Consider the following 14818-nt stretch of genomic DNA (forward strand, 5'->3'; position numbering starts at 1 on the left):
GTCCGAGCCAGTATTTCCGCCGTCGTGTGTCTGGAAGTGAGTGGGAGACGCACCAGCAGTGCAGGCGCGACGGAGCAGCAGTCGCGGACGGAGCAGCGGGCAGTCGGTCGGTTGGTGCGCTCCAGGAAAGACGGGAGACTGGCGCGCCTTCCTGCGTCCGTTGAAGCGGCTGGCAGCGGACGCTTCGGGAGAGCGATTTTGGGGTGCTGCGCCAGGTCTTCTCGAGAAATCGCAGTTAGAAGTTAAGTGATTGGTGATATGTTGTGTGATTTACTCTTGTTAAAATCTACTTGTTTTCTTGGACAGTCTCTCGTCCCCAGCTTGCTCGTGTGTCTCTCGTCCGCATTTGTTAGGCAGTTAGTGTCTGTCTGTGGTTCGGAGCTGCCTCTCTCATGTTTGTCGGATTTGGTGTGTTAACAAATTTATTGCTTGGAGTGTAACGGCCTAATTCCTGAAGGATGTTTTGATCCTGCCTATCATCTTGAGAGGCAGTATCTGTGTACTGAGAGGTGCTTAACTTTTTTGGACAACCTTGTAGAATTTTATATAAGATTGCATTTCATGGGCTTTTATTTAAATGATCATTTTAGTATATGAAGTTTCCACCCTTTCACCGTAAGACTTTTCTTAGAAGTTAAAATCAAGTTGCACCTTCGGTGGCAAAGTTAATATTTTAATTTTTAGTGTTTAATGCCATTTCCATCCTCCTACGGGGTGCATAGTTTGTGTGAATTGATGAAACTTTTAGTTTAAAGTAATCTGGTGTGTTGCAGATTTGCACCAGTGTAGTCATTCAGAGGTTGTTGTGGGCGGCCGTAACTACGGCCGTGTCAAAAAGGAGCGGCAAGGTTCTCAGCCTTTGAATAAATTGTAACTTGATATTTAGAGGGTGCTTCCTGATTATAATTTTACATCTGTTTCTTTTAAAAAATGCTTTAGGCACCATTAAAGTGAATAAATTACCATTTGTTAAAAAGGAATTTGCTTATGATTTCATCAGTTACTCCTTTCCAGCTACTTCCACGCTCACATAATGTGATTAAATGTGTTAATGTTCTTGATCAGTCGCTAGTAAATAGAATAAATTCTTACGAATATTTTTTGAAAATAAATCACGGTTCACGAACCATTCAACGAAACATCATCGATGTGCGCTTTCGGAACCGAAGTCCCACTCGTGTACCCTTAATGACTGCATGACACAAAGCTTTACGTCTCTCCTGGGCCTGTCAACACTGACATTGGACTGATGATGACTGGAAACATGTCGCCTGATTGGACGAGTCTCGTTTCAAATTATATCGAGCGGATAGACTTGTACGGGTGTGGAGACAGCCTCATGAATCCAAGGAACCTTCATGTCAGCAGGGGACTGTTGAAGCTGGTGCAGGCTCTGTAATGGTGTGGGACGTATGCAGTTGGAGTGATAGGTGACCTCTGATACATCTAGATACGACTCTGACAGGTGACACCTACGTAAGCATCCTGTCTGATCACCTGCCTCCATTCATGTCCATTGTGTATTCCGACGAACTTGGGCATTTCCAGCAGGAGAATGGGACACACCACACGTCCAGAATTGCTACAGAGTGGCTCCTAGAACACTCTTACGTGTTTAAACACTTCCGCTGGTCACCAAACTCCCCAGACATGAACGTTATTGAGCATATCTGGGATGCCTTGTAACGTGATGTTCAGAAGAGATCTGCACTCGCTGGTACTGTTACAGATTTATGGACAGCCCTGCGGGACTCATGATGTCTGTTCCCTCCAGACATTAGTCGAGACCATGCCTCGTCGTGTTGCGGCACTTCTGCGTGCTCGCGGGTGCCCCTTCAGGATATGCGGCAGGTGTACCAGTTTCTTTGGCTCTTCAGTGTATCTATAGAGTATATCAATAAGGTGTGACGACCAAAGAACCTCTGTTTCAGTTTGGGAGCACACCAAGCCTGATTTATTGCGGGAATCTGAAATGGCGAGTTAGAGGTTCGTGGGTAGTAGTGTTAGTAGTGTTTAACGGACTGGGAGTAAGGCCAGCTGGGTAGCGTGTTCAGATATTTTACTGCCTTACGAAATGCCATGTGGCTTGTGAATGACGCTTCATGACTTGATTTATGTGTATATTTGCTTATTTTGTTTAATATCTAGTTGCACTGCAGCACTGGTTAAAATAAAATTTAATAGATACACTAATAAAAATTTTTTTGTCTACAGATCCAATAAAGAATAATTTTTGATCTACTTTCTTAGAAAAGGGAGCACAAATAGACTTTTCCCTTCACAGGAGTTGTATACATAATTTTTTCAACGATTTGGTAGAGTAAGTTATTGTGATGCATCACTCTAGTGTTAAGATGTGACATAGGTATTAGACATTTCCTATCTTTACTGTCATATTTTTTCTGCTGGAGCTTTGTCATGTTTGGGTAAAAGCTATTGCATTTGCTGCTGCTGTTTGTCAGGCATTGTCCTGCTGAATTTTACATTGTATTAAGCCAGTTTTACTACTGATTTGTTTTTCTAGTTGCTGCACATTCGCTCATATTAGTTGTAGTGTTGCATTTGCTTTGCTAGTTTAGGTATACTGCTGCTTGCTTTGCCAATTTCCATTTTTTTGTCACTGTTGATTGTGTTAATTGTTTCATGCTGCTTCATTGCCTCGCCCCTTAGGTTATGCATCTGCGCTCACTAGATTTAAGTTAGCTTAAGGTGGGGTGGGCCATATAAGAGAACGAGGTGCAATGAGTTGGAAGAAATGCATTGAGAAGTTATATGAAAAAAGTTTGCAAAAAAAAGTAGTGGGCAATGAAGAAAAATTATTTTGAAAGAGGATATGAAAAAAAAAGTAGCGTTTAGGGACTACAGGTATAGATAGGAATTTTGGGAATAATGATGAACTAAGGGAGATCTCCAAGAAGTAAAGAAAATTTTGTTTGCAAATCATATACTATAAATACTACAGTAAAACAAACCATGTCCTTTCCTTTTGTGTTATCCGTCTATGTATTTGTGTACCCTTGTGTATTTGTGTTTTTCCTGTCTTTATGAGTTTATCTGATAAGAGTTATGTTGCAGAATTTTTCAAATGCTAAGTTAGATTCACTATGATGAGGAATACTGTTATCCTCAAATATCATTTGCATTAATAATAGGTTGTTTACTTTGTAAAGATGTTTAGACATTATGTATTGTGTTCTGTTTTAATGCTCACGTGTGAAGTTAATGTTTCAAAAGCTCTTCTCGTTTTTTTATTTATTTACTTATGTCATAATTCCTGTAACACGGATGTATATGTTTATTTCTATTCTTTTGTAAAGCCTGTATTACTACAAATGTTATCTGTATTATTATGTTCTTTAATGATGAATTTTGTACCTTTTTAATTGCATTCTAATGTCGTAAATTTGTAATTGTATAGACACCAGTTCTTCAGATTAAGTATTTTCATTTCACTGCACAATGCGAAAAAAAGGGACTGTTAGTGCTTGCACGTGTGTTGATAATTCAGCAAGGGACTGGTTAACAGCACTGCTGGTTCTAAGGACATTTAAAAAAAAATTGTGATTACACAATGGACTTGCTATATTGTCTGCAAGGGTCTTCGATGGTGATAGTGCACCTGCACAGTCGCAACGGATGGCTGGTAGCCATCTCTACAAGGGGTCTGCTCTGTGATGACCTACCAACCAATATTCTTCAAAACTTCGACTGATTCTGCTGTGGGTTTGCTCTGTTGTGGCCCATTACCTGTCTGAATGTCAAGAGTTAGCACTGCCTTTTCGTTGGAAGGACAACACTACTTCTTCAAGACTGCGTGGAAATCCACTACTTCCAGGTGAATTTTTTTTTTTTTTTTTTTTTTTTTTTTACTGATCAGATTTTGTGCAATGTAATTACTACTGTGATGAATGAGCTGGACTGTCTTTATGGACAGTGGACAATTTTTGCTTTTGACCAACATTGCATCAATAAGTGTGTACATTTGATATATTTGCTATCGTTAATATAAAAAAATTACCAAATAATTATTGGCACTGCCCAAAACAATTCGTAAAATTTTTTGTGGGGAGCATCGGGGCTATGTGAGTAGGCTGTTTATGTTTTTATGTTGGTATCGTCACGTAGCGCTCTGTATTAAAATCACTGACTGTGCTGTGTGCAGTCTGTGGCTAGTTGGCATTGTTGGAATACTCACTATTGTAGTTTTGGGCAGTTGGATGTGAACAGTGCATAGCGTTGCGCAGTTGGAGGTGAGCCGCCAGCAGTGGTGGATGTGGGGAAAGAGATGGCAGAGTTTTGAGAGCGGACGATCTGGGGCTCCACCCGATTTTCATCGTGAAGTTCGTGGTTGCCTGAACACAGAGCTGCCGCATCGATGGGTCGGCCGTGCTACAGAAGGGGACAGCTGCTTCATGAAGTGGTCTGCCGATCACCAGATCTAACTCCGCGTTTATGTACCGCCTCTACCGCGTTATGTAGCAGAGCTCCGGGAGAGAATACAGGAAGCGACTGCCACAGTCGCCGATGCCATGCTATGACGGGTATAGCAAGAATTCGATTATCGTATTGACGTCTGCTGGGTCACTCATGGTTCGCATATCGAATGTTTGTAAAAAATCATATGTATGACATATGACATCTGTACAATTTTTAGTTCTTGTGCAATAAGTAATTGAAAGTGTTCCCGGGGTTCATGTAAGTGTGTGTGTGTGTGTGTGTGTGTGTGTGTACATATGTGTATGTGTGTGTGTGGGGGGGGGGATTTTTTTCTACATGGAAATAATACAACGCCATTTTATGCAATTCAGTAGCAAGTATCTTTGAAGATGACGCCTTTTCATGCAATTAAATTGACTGGATACTATATTTTAATACCTGCTAAAATGGTAAGTATACTGTAATTGTGTGCTTTATTTCAATGCCTGCTAAAATACTTGCCGAGATTGGCAGGGAATTGGGAGGGGGAGGGAGAGGGAAAACGTAAGCGTTTGTCTTGTCAGATGATAATGATGAGTTTATTTATAAGGGTGAAGACGTCACTAGTAAGGGACCAGTGCTTGTGACGTCAGTGATGGGGGCATGTGATGAACGGAAGATGACGTTCAGCGACGTTTAAAGAACAAAATTTACCAAACGCACCTAGGTACACTAACCACATTTATGGTTTCTACAAAGTGTATCAGTGAGCAAATGCAATGTGACGTAGCCCTCTTATTTAAAATAATGAGCAGCAGCACTGAAGCTTCAGTCTCTTCATCTCACTCGGAAGATGCCCGAAAGATATACAGTCGAAATGATAGGAAAAAAAATGGAGTTTCTGCCCACTGCACGCCCGAAATTTAGCAGATCAGTCAATACCGATGAGGTCGCGTTTTTTTCTGCAGGTACTATGGTCGCCAAGAGCCTTTCTAAATTCGCTGAAAAGGACTATAGCGTCGAGAGAAGAGAAAAGAGGAAAAAGCGCGGCGATAGCGCAGCTGAGTGCACAGCGACGGGGCTCGTCACGCGCGGGCGACAGCCGGTGGCTAGCAGCCTAGGGGCCAGGGCGGCTAACGCAATTGGCGGGAGGCGCAGGAAGCGGACACGCGTGGTGCTTCCGCTGCGGTCCGGCGCCGATGGCCGGAAGCTGCTGCGGTCACCGGCAGGTGCGGGGGTAGGGGGTGGGGGGTGGGGCGCATGTGCGGCTGTCCACATCCAATTCCGACCGTATCCGCCTCTGGCCGCGCCCACCTGCTACCGCAGGGCTGTTCGAGCCCCTAATCTCGGTTCCATACATCAGGCAAAAATCATACTCGTTACGATAACTCGCAAGTAGTGTCGAATATGACACTGTAGTATTGTTCATTTGTCCGAATACGGTAGGCAGTGTCAAATGTGCGCATGGAGCAAAGATCCGAAAATGTTGTTTTTCCAACATGTGAGTGTGGTGTGGCAGCCCTGCATATTCGGTTGAAGGCTTTTATGGCGGAAGAGTCAGGTGTGTTGTGTTGGTGACATGCGCATTGAAGCTTTCGAGACAAGACGTGAGTTAGTTTCTCGGAACTAACAAGGAATCCCTTCAGTAGGAGGTCGCAGTTTCAATCTCATTTGAAAGTGTAGTGTTATCAGTTATGACAGCGAAAATATGAGCTGCTAATGACTCTCTCACGTGCATCAGGAGGGTGACAGGGAGGTGCAGAGATCAACCTTCTATGGGACGTACGTATTACACTTCGCAAAATGGACATCGTCGACATTCACGAAATGTTGAAAACGAGCCATTAACTTGCACTATCAATATCTAATGAACAATGGCGCGCCGCACTGATCACAAAGGTTCACACCATCAAGAACGAAGCGAACTACTTGGGAATTACAAGCCGTCCAGGACGTTTAGCTGAGTATCCCCCTTAAAGAATACATACTGGTGTAAGAGGGTGATGTGAACTGATGGAATGTAGTGGAATGCAGTCGAATGCGGAACAGTTTGTCTTGGAGCTTGTACTGAAACTGGCTATCCTTTAATATGTTTTACAACCACAGAAAATTTATCCAGAGGCTGAATTTGTCCACTGATTTCAAGTAGTATAAACAGCAGTGCCACATACTACTCAGGAGGGATAGTTTGCTCTAAAATAGTATAATTTTTATACGCAGACAAGGAATCAAGCAGAAGCAAGTTATTTTGACCAGCTATTGGACAAAAAAAAATTCTTCAGATTGCTCTGAGCACTATGGGACTTAACATCTGAGGTCAACAGTCCCCTGTAACTCAGAACTACTTAAACCTAACTAACCTATGGACATCACACACATCCGTGCCCAAGGCAGGATTCGAACCTGCTACCGTAGCAGTCGCGCGGTTCCGTACTGAAGCGCCTAGAACCGCTCGGTCACAGCGGCCGGCTATTGGACAAAGCAGTGGCCATACCATAGCTGTTGTTCTCTTACTCTCATTTTCCCACTCTCGCTTGATGTCACGTAAATATTCCTTGCTGCCCTTGTAAGATCACACTCACGATAAGGAACCGTAGGGGGCAGAGGACTTCCAACTTCTCGCAGCACAGTAAATAATAACCTTCCAGGAAATTTACCATCCAGATTAAGAGTAGGCATAATTCTATACCAAGGCGGTAAGGTATTGGTATAAGTTGATCTTGAAACAACTCTCTTGGTACCTCTAATTTCCAGGTTTCCTTTCATATGCATTTCCTCTTCAAATCCCAAGCTCAAAACAAATTCCTTACTGGACGATGGGAGAAGTTTGTTTATGTCATTTCCAAGTTTTCACGACGATTCGTCCCTTTGCTGTGCATCGTCAAGTTGACGCTTTGTTTGCAATTTCGTTGTTTTACGTCTTCCAGTTCTGTAGCACAGTTTGAAGTTACGCAACCATCCATTGCTTCCCTGAAAACCACTGTGATCTATGTCGTGCGTAAATCGATGTGCGTAACGCACATCCTGTAAACTGTATCGTGCTACCTTGAAACGTACAAACACCAGTGTTTGGTTTCATAATCTTTTTTATTTTTTATTTATACACTCCTGGAAATGGAAAAAAGAACACATTGACACCGGTGTGTCAGACCAACCATACTTGCTCCGGACACTGCGAGAGGGCTGTACAAGCAATGATCACACGCACGGCACAGCGGACACACCAGGAACCGCGGTGTTGGCCGTCGAATGGCGCTAGCTGCGCAGCATTTGTGCACCGCCGCCGTCAGTGTCAGCCAGTTTGCCGTGGCATACGGAGCTCCATCGCAGTCTTTAACACTGGTAGCATGCCGCGACAGCGTGGACGTGAACCGTATGTGCAGTTGACGGACTTTGAGCGAGGGCGTATAGTGGGCATGCGGGAGGCCGGGTGGACGTACCGCCGAATTGCTCAACACGTGGGGCGTGAGGTCTCCACAGTACATCGATGTTGTCGCCAGTGGTCGACGGAAGGTGCACGTGCCCGTCGACCTGGGACCGGACCGCAGCGACGCACGGATGCACGCCAAGACCGTAGGAGCCTACGCAGTGCCGTAGGGGACCGCACCGCCACTTCCCAGCAAATTAGGGACACTGTTGCTCCTGGGGTATCGGCGAGGACCATTCGCAACCGTCTCCATGAAGCTGGGCTACGGTCCCGCACACCGTTAGGCCGTCTTCCGCTCACGCCCCAACATCGTGCAGCCCGCCTCCAGTGGTGTCGCGACAGGCGTGAATGGAGGGACGAATGGAGACGTGTCGTCTTCAGCAATGAGAGTCGCTTCTGCCTTGGTGCCAATGATGGTCGTATGCGTGTTTGGCGCCGTGCAGGTGAGCGCCACAATCAGGACTGCATACGACCGAGGCACACAGGGCCAACACCCGGCATCATGGTGTGGGGAGCGATCTCCTACACTGGCCGTACACCACTGGCGATCGTCGAGGGGACACTGAATAGTGCACGGTACATCCAAACCGTCATCGAACCCATCGTTCTACCATTCCTAGACCGGCAAGGGAACTTGCTGTTCCAACAGGACAATGCACGTCCGCATGTATCCCGTGCCACCCAACGTGCTCTAGAAGGTGTAAGTCAACTACCCTGGCCAGCAAGATCTCCGGGTCTGTCCCCCATTGAGCATGTTTGGGACTGGATGAAGCGTCGTCTCACGCGGTCTGCACGTCCAGCACGAACGCTGGTCCAACTGAGGCGCCAGGTGGAAATGGCATGGCAAGCCGTTCCACAGGACTACATCCAGCATCTCTACGATCGTCTCCATGGGAGAATAGCAGCCTGCATTGCTGCGAAAGGTGGATATACACTGTACTAGTGCCGACATTGTGCATGCTCTGTTGCCTGTGTCTACGTGCCTGTGGTTCTGTCAGTGTGATCATGTGATGTATCTGACCCCAGGAATGTGTCAATAAAGTTTCCCCTTCCTGGGACAATGAATTCACGGTGTTCTTATTTCAATTTCCAGGAGTGTATTTTACTATGCTGCAGATGATGTTCCACGTACGCAATTATGTTTACTACCCGCTCCTTAGACAACGATTGTTCTGTACTACATTCACTGAAGACGAGGTTTGTGGCACCCTGTCCGAGGAGGATGATGATGTATAGATGGCTCTACACATGTTTCAATATCACTTTCACTTGTTAACACCTGTTGTTATCATTATACTCCTCACGTACATTGTCCACACAGTTGAGCGTATACGACACCACACGTTCCACTGATTCATCTTGCAGAAACACTGATATTTCATCGGCAATTATTTCTCACGCTGCGAAATTCCGTGGATTCATTTCTGATGAAATTTCAATTTCGGTAACTGTTGCTGTAGATATAATGCAATGTCTACTTTGTTTATCGTTGCCATTGCTCTGCTTCGTATCAACACCAATAGCACTGCAGCACTGCTGTGGGTTTCTCGTCGATTAAGCAGTTCAACTACGCTCCGTAAAACTACAAACAATCCTGTCGGAGGAACATCCGCAACAGAGCATTATAGCAGACGTTGAAAATACTACTTCAGTTGTAAGTTTTTTGATTTAGTACACGATCGGTTTCGGGCTCTTAATTACCTATCATCAGGTGTTATAACTTTGTGTAGTAATACCGAGCGCCGCGGTGGACGAGAACAGAACGCGGTGTATCATCAGACAGCGCTTGATGGTGATACACCGTGTTCTGTACCCGTCCACCACGGCGCTCGGGGTCAAAGCACAAAGTTATAACACCTGATGCAACTCCGTTTTCTGTTCATTGCTTAATGTGAAGCGGAATGGCACGTGGGAGAGATGGGCATTTTCCAAACTACCGGAGATATGGTACTTTCAAAATCGTGGAAATCTGCATGTGGAAAACACATGCCTCCAATATTTCCGCCCAGATAAAAAAATTTACGGAATCGTGCTGAGTCAAACAAATATAGACTTTTTAAAAACAACAAAACTGTTATGTTTTGACAAAAACAACAAAATTGTTGCAACAATTTTTTTACTGTGGAAGTATTTGTAATGAAATGAAGGTAACTATAAGGAAAAAGATATCTGTAACAATTGTTTTGGAAATTGTCGCAACTAAAGGCTAGAGGTAAATAATGCTGATTTGTTGCTGTGTATTGCTCTTTTGTAGCAAAAAACTTCTAAATGTGTATAAATGATATTTTTCTGTAATAAGAAGCGATCTCGGTTAGAAAGCGTGAGATTTTTTCCGAGTTGATAATCGAGGCACGTAATTTTAAATGTGGTCTCTGTAGTCCCGCTTATTGAACCACACAGCTATAGTTTGTCTTCCTGATTTATATAAAAATTAACTTTTAATTGAAATTAGGGATTATTGCTGTCTGACCCTTTTCATTACCCCCAATAGTAATGATCAAACTTTCCTAAAGTATGTGACTATGACTGAAACTTTATTTTGTTATAAAAGACGAGAAACCATATCTTTTGCTAAAGAAGCCTTTACAAATAAATAGTATTAAGCTGGTAAGAAAAAGAGAAACAGGAAGGTTATTTCTATGTGCTGCAGAAAGTAAGGACAATTAGTGATTGTTTTTGCTGTAGGACTTTCGGCATGAAATAGGACCGTAATTCGTTAAAGAACAAAGGAAAGAATATTCCACAAATTACATTTTGAGAGACTACGATAATATCAAAAAATATTAAAAACAGTTCCAGTAGATTACTTGTAAACTGCAGCTATTAATTAATTTAGCTTTGGATTCCTTATGATCGTTTGATACACAGTAGAAGTGGTATATTTTGTTTCTCATTTTTCTTTCCAGTTTCCCTTAGGCATGTTTGCCAGTTTTCCGAAAATTTGTCTGAGGTGTAGAAACTATAAACCACGATAAAATAACGTTTCTGTGGGGTAGCTGATCTGTTTTTTTGGTGTATATGTGTGTGAGTGCAAAGTTTTAATTACTAGATCATTACTGCATTTAAGCTAATACCACCACAACTTGTATTCTTGTACACAACAGAGCGACAGCCGGCAGCCTCAGTGAATGAATCGCAACAAGGCTCGTTGGCAAAGCTGAAGTCTGGGTTCAGTGTCATTTGGCACCATTGCCTGTACACGTATAATATGGAAGTAGTTCCTGCTCCACTGCTACTAGCCCACGCTACTCTTCGGGGTGAGTGTTTAGCTGGCAAGTTGATATATTTTCGTCCGTACGATTCAGTACCATCTGATAAAATTCTACTGTGTGAGAAATTCTTTGACAAGAGCCTTTTTCAGCTCTTCATGGCTTGAAACAGGGAAATCCTTTGTCCACAGCTTCGCTGATTGTCCAGTGTTGGTACCGTTGGCTCGTCTGTGTGCCGTGGGCTACTGTTGCAGTAACAGCTTATGCAGTGGAGTACAGCGGCCGCCGACAGGCCCTCGACGTGTAATGCGCGGCACATGGTGAAGGGAACACGCAACCCAGCATGTACACACGGCCGACATGCTACATAGCAGGGCGAGCATTGTGCAGCGCGCCTGCGGCGTGGAAGGGCGACCTGACCGCAACACAAGCTTGGAGGATGTACACTTGCATTACGTATCCACACGTATTTCGGCAGACTTTGTCCTAGAGTCCAGCAAATCCCTTTTAATCAACAGAAAATGAAATCTTATTACAGTTTTCCCCATAACGAATATACAAGTTGTTAACTGGGTGCCCATTTAAATTAGTACATATTAGAAGGGTATTATTGAACAGCTTAAAATCGAAGTAGTTCGTCTAAGCTTGTACGAGTGTTGTACCAAAAGTAAGGTTCCCACATTTTTTACAAATAGAAAATATTGTTTATTGTTGTTAATTTATACATCGTCGAAAAGCTTACACTTTTGTCTGTTTTTCAACATAGTCTCCATCTTTTTCTACACACTTTTGAAGACGATGCTCCAGATTTTGTATTTTAAGTCGAAGAAGTCTCCCGCCAACCTGTTGAAGAAGCGTGTTACCTCTGCTCGGACTTCATCGTCGCTCTTGAAGCGTTTGCCACCTAAGGGTTCCTTTAGCTTGGGGAAGAGGTGATAACTGCTGGGGACTAAGTCCGGGCTGTTCAGGGGATGGAGCACAACAGTCCACCCAAATTTCTTCAAAAGCTCCTCTGTTTCACGAGCGACGTGGGGTCGGGCGTTGTCGTGAAGAAGCACTATTCCCTCCATATGTCTTCCTCTCTGGCGATTCTGGGTTGCTCGCCGGAGTTTGGTCAGTGTTTCAGAATATTTATCTGAGTTCATTGTCGTCCCAGGTTGCATGAAATCAATGAGGAATACCCCCTTCCAGTCCCAAAACACAGTAGCCATAACCTTTCCTGCCGACTGCGTTTGAATTTCTTTGGTGGCGGTGAACCGGAGTGACGCCACTGACGAGATTTTTGTTCTGTTTCAGGGGTGTAATGAAACACCCACGTTTCATCTCCCGTGATGATAGAATCCAACAACTTCTCCTTGTTGCCTCCCCCCTCACACAGTTGAAGAAACTTGTGAGCACAGTCAAGGCGTTGCTCCCCGTGTCGGTCAGTGAGCATCCAGGGGACCCAGCGAGCACACACCATGTGATAACCAAATGTTTCTGTTAAAGTTCTTTCAGTTGTGGCTTGGGAAGCTTCAGGAATGCGTTCAACAAGTTCACGGACAGTGTCCCTCTGATCTTTGAGCAGCTCACTGTTGACTTTTTGGACTATTGCATCCGAAACTGGCGGTCTTCTACTCCATTCTTCATCGTGAAGTTCGGTGTGACCCTCAGCAAAAGCCCTGCACCATTTGCAGACGTGCTGAAGACATGCAATCTTCACCAAAAACCTCAGTCAGTTGCCGATGAATATCCACGGGTGGTAACTTCCTTGCGTGGAGAAACCGGATTGCTGCTCGAACCTCGCACTTGGCGGGAGCGGCGATCAACACCTCCGTCTCTGACGGCTGCCAAACCAACACTGAGCGACGTAGCGAATGTGGACGGGTGGGCTCGAGAGTGGGAGAACCACTGCACACGGCACTGTAGTTGGATTTACCCCAGCACCTTCCCTCGGGGCTGTAGCTCATTGGGAACCTTACTTTTGGTACAACCCTCGTATATTGAGTGCGTATAACACCTGATGATTATGTATATGAGGGGACGAGAATTCAGTAACAGAAATTTTTCGTTTTTTAACACGTGAGTATTCTAACATAACAGAATAGTTGATTTTGCTTTCCTCAGAGGTTACGTTTGTGTAACTTTATTCCGCTCACTACATTCACCGGAGGAATGAAATATAATTGAAATATGAGTAATGTGTATTAACAGTTTTCATCTGGAAAAACAATTTGGGAGAAAAAGAAAATCAGTCGTGGATTAGTTTTCACATCATGCACGGCATTTTGAACACAGAAATAATCGAGGCCGCTGTCTTCTGATACTCCTCACACCCATTCAGAAAGCCCATCGAACCAAGCAGCTGTCTCAGGCCAATTCAGGTGACTTGTTTAGCTGTCTGATCACCATGGACGGGAAAAGCCGGTCCTGAGAGAAAGCAGCAAATCAAACAATAGGAAACACGCGGATTCACAACCGTTGAAAATCGCGAAGACATAGCCATCAGTTTTGTTGAGACTGATGCGTTGTAGTGCTAATAGAGTGTGCTCGTTAGAATCACACCGTCACAGCAGTAAACTAGCGATATCTACAAGGATATCCTACGCAATTGAAGCAGCTAGTCGGGTACCATAGTACTTTTGAAGTGTACATGAGGTTTTTTTTAGGCTAGACGGTAGTATGAGATACTCTGATCAATACTCACCAGTCGATACCTAGCAAGTAAAGTCAAACCGCGTTCAGAATAAAGAAATTTATATTTTCAAAATTTTATCAGTAAACCGTCGACTCATGATAGGAATCAACAACCAACAGGCTGCAAATAACTGTTTAGTACAGTGACCTAGGTTTAGAGACCTCTAGGAATGTCTTCATCAGAATGAAATTTTGAGAAACCATAAAATTACGTCGTTGTTGTCCCTAGCTAGGCATATTTGTCAAAGGCTGTAAAGCGTTTTATTTTATTTTCTGATTTGAGCATATTTGCTCTTAACTCTGACCATTGCCTTCTCGCGATGTAATTTTACGGTTTCTCAAATTTCATTCTGATGAAGACATCCTTAGATGGTCAGTGTACCAAACAGTTATTTTCAACCAGTTGGCTGTGTGATTCCCATGTTGAAGTGTAATTAAGGTTGTTGAGAAACAGCCAGGTTTAGGACTGTAAACTGTCGAACAGAGTTCCCGAATTTACTGCCCTCCAGGAAACTTCTCGCACTAAGATTATTCTTGAGACTGAGAGCTGGTTGAAACCAAGGAATCAAGCTCTGAGATACTTAGCGAGTCGTGGAACGTAGATCGGAAAGACATATTAGAGGCCTTAAGAGAGGGGTCGTTCATTGCAGTTGACAAAAATATTGTCTCTACAGCGGTCGAAGTTGAGATTGACATTGAACTTATCTGATCGCGTATAACACGTGTAGCTGCAACCAAATTAATTGTTGGATGTTTTTACCTGCCACCCTTCTCCGCTGTGACAGTTCTCTAGAAAGTCTACTGTCAGCAGCCCTTAAATACCCAGATCATGCAATACTAGTTGGAGGTGGCTTTAACCTACCGAGCATAGACTGGGATGTCTATGGATTCATTTCGGGGAGTATGAACAAACAGTCCCACGACGTACCTTGGAGCAAATTTTCTGAAAACTGTGTTGAGCAGCTACCTCAGCAGCCCACACGCAACAGAAATATCTTAACCTTGTGGCTACCAGGCATATTCGGAAAATAAGGTCAGATTAGGCGCCAAGTCGAAACCACTGGGGAATTCCAATGGAACTTGGCGCAGA

Source organism: Schistocerca cancellata, chromosome 2, assembly GCF_023864275.1.
Source record: "Schistocerca cancellata isolate TAMUIC-IGC-003103 chromosome 2, iqSchCanc2.1, whole genome shotgun sequence".
NCBI classification, from domain to species: domain Eukaryota; kingdom Metazoa; phylum Arthropoda; class Insecta; order Orthoptera; family Acrididae; genus Schistocerca; species Schistocerca cancellata.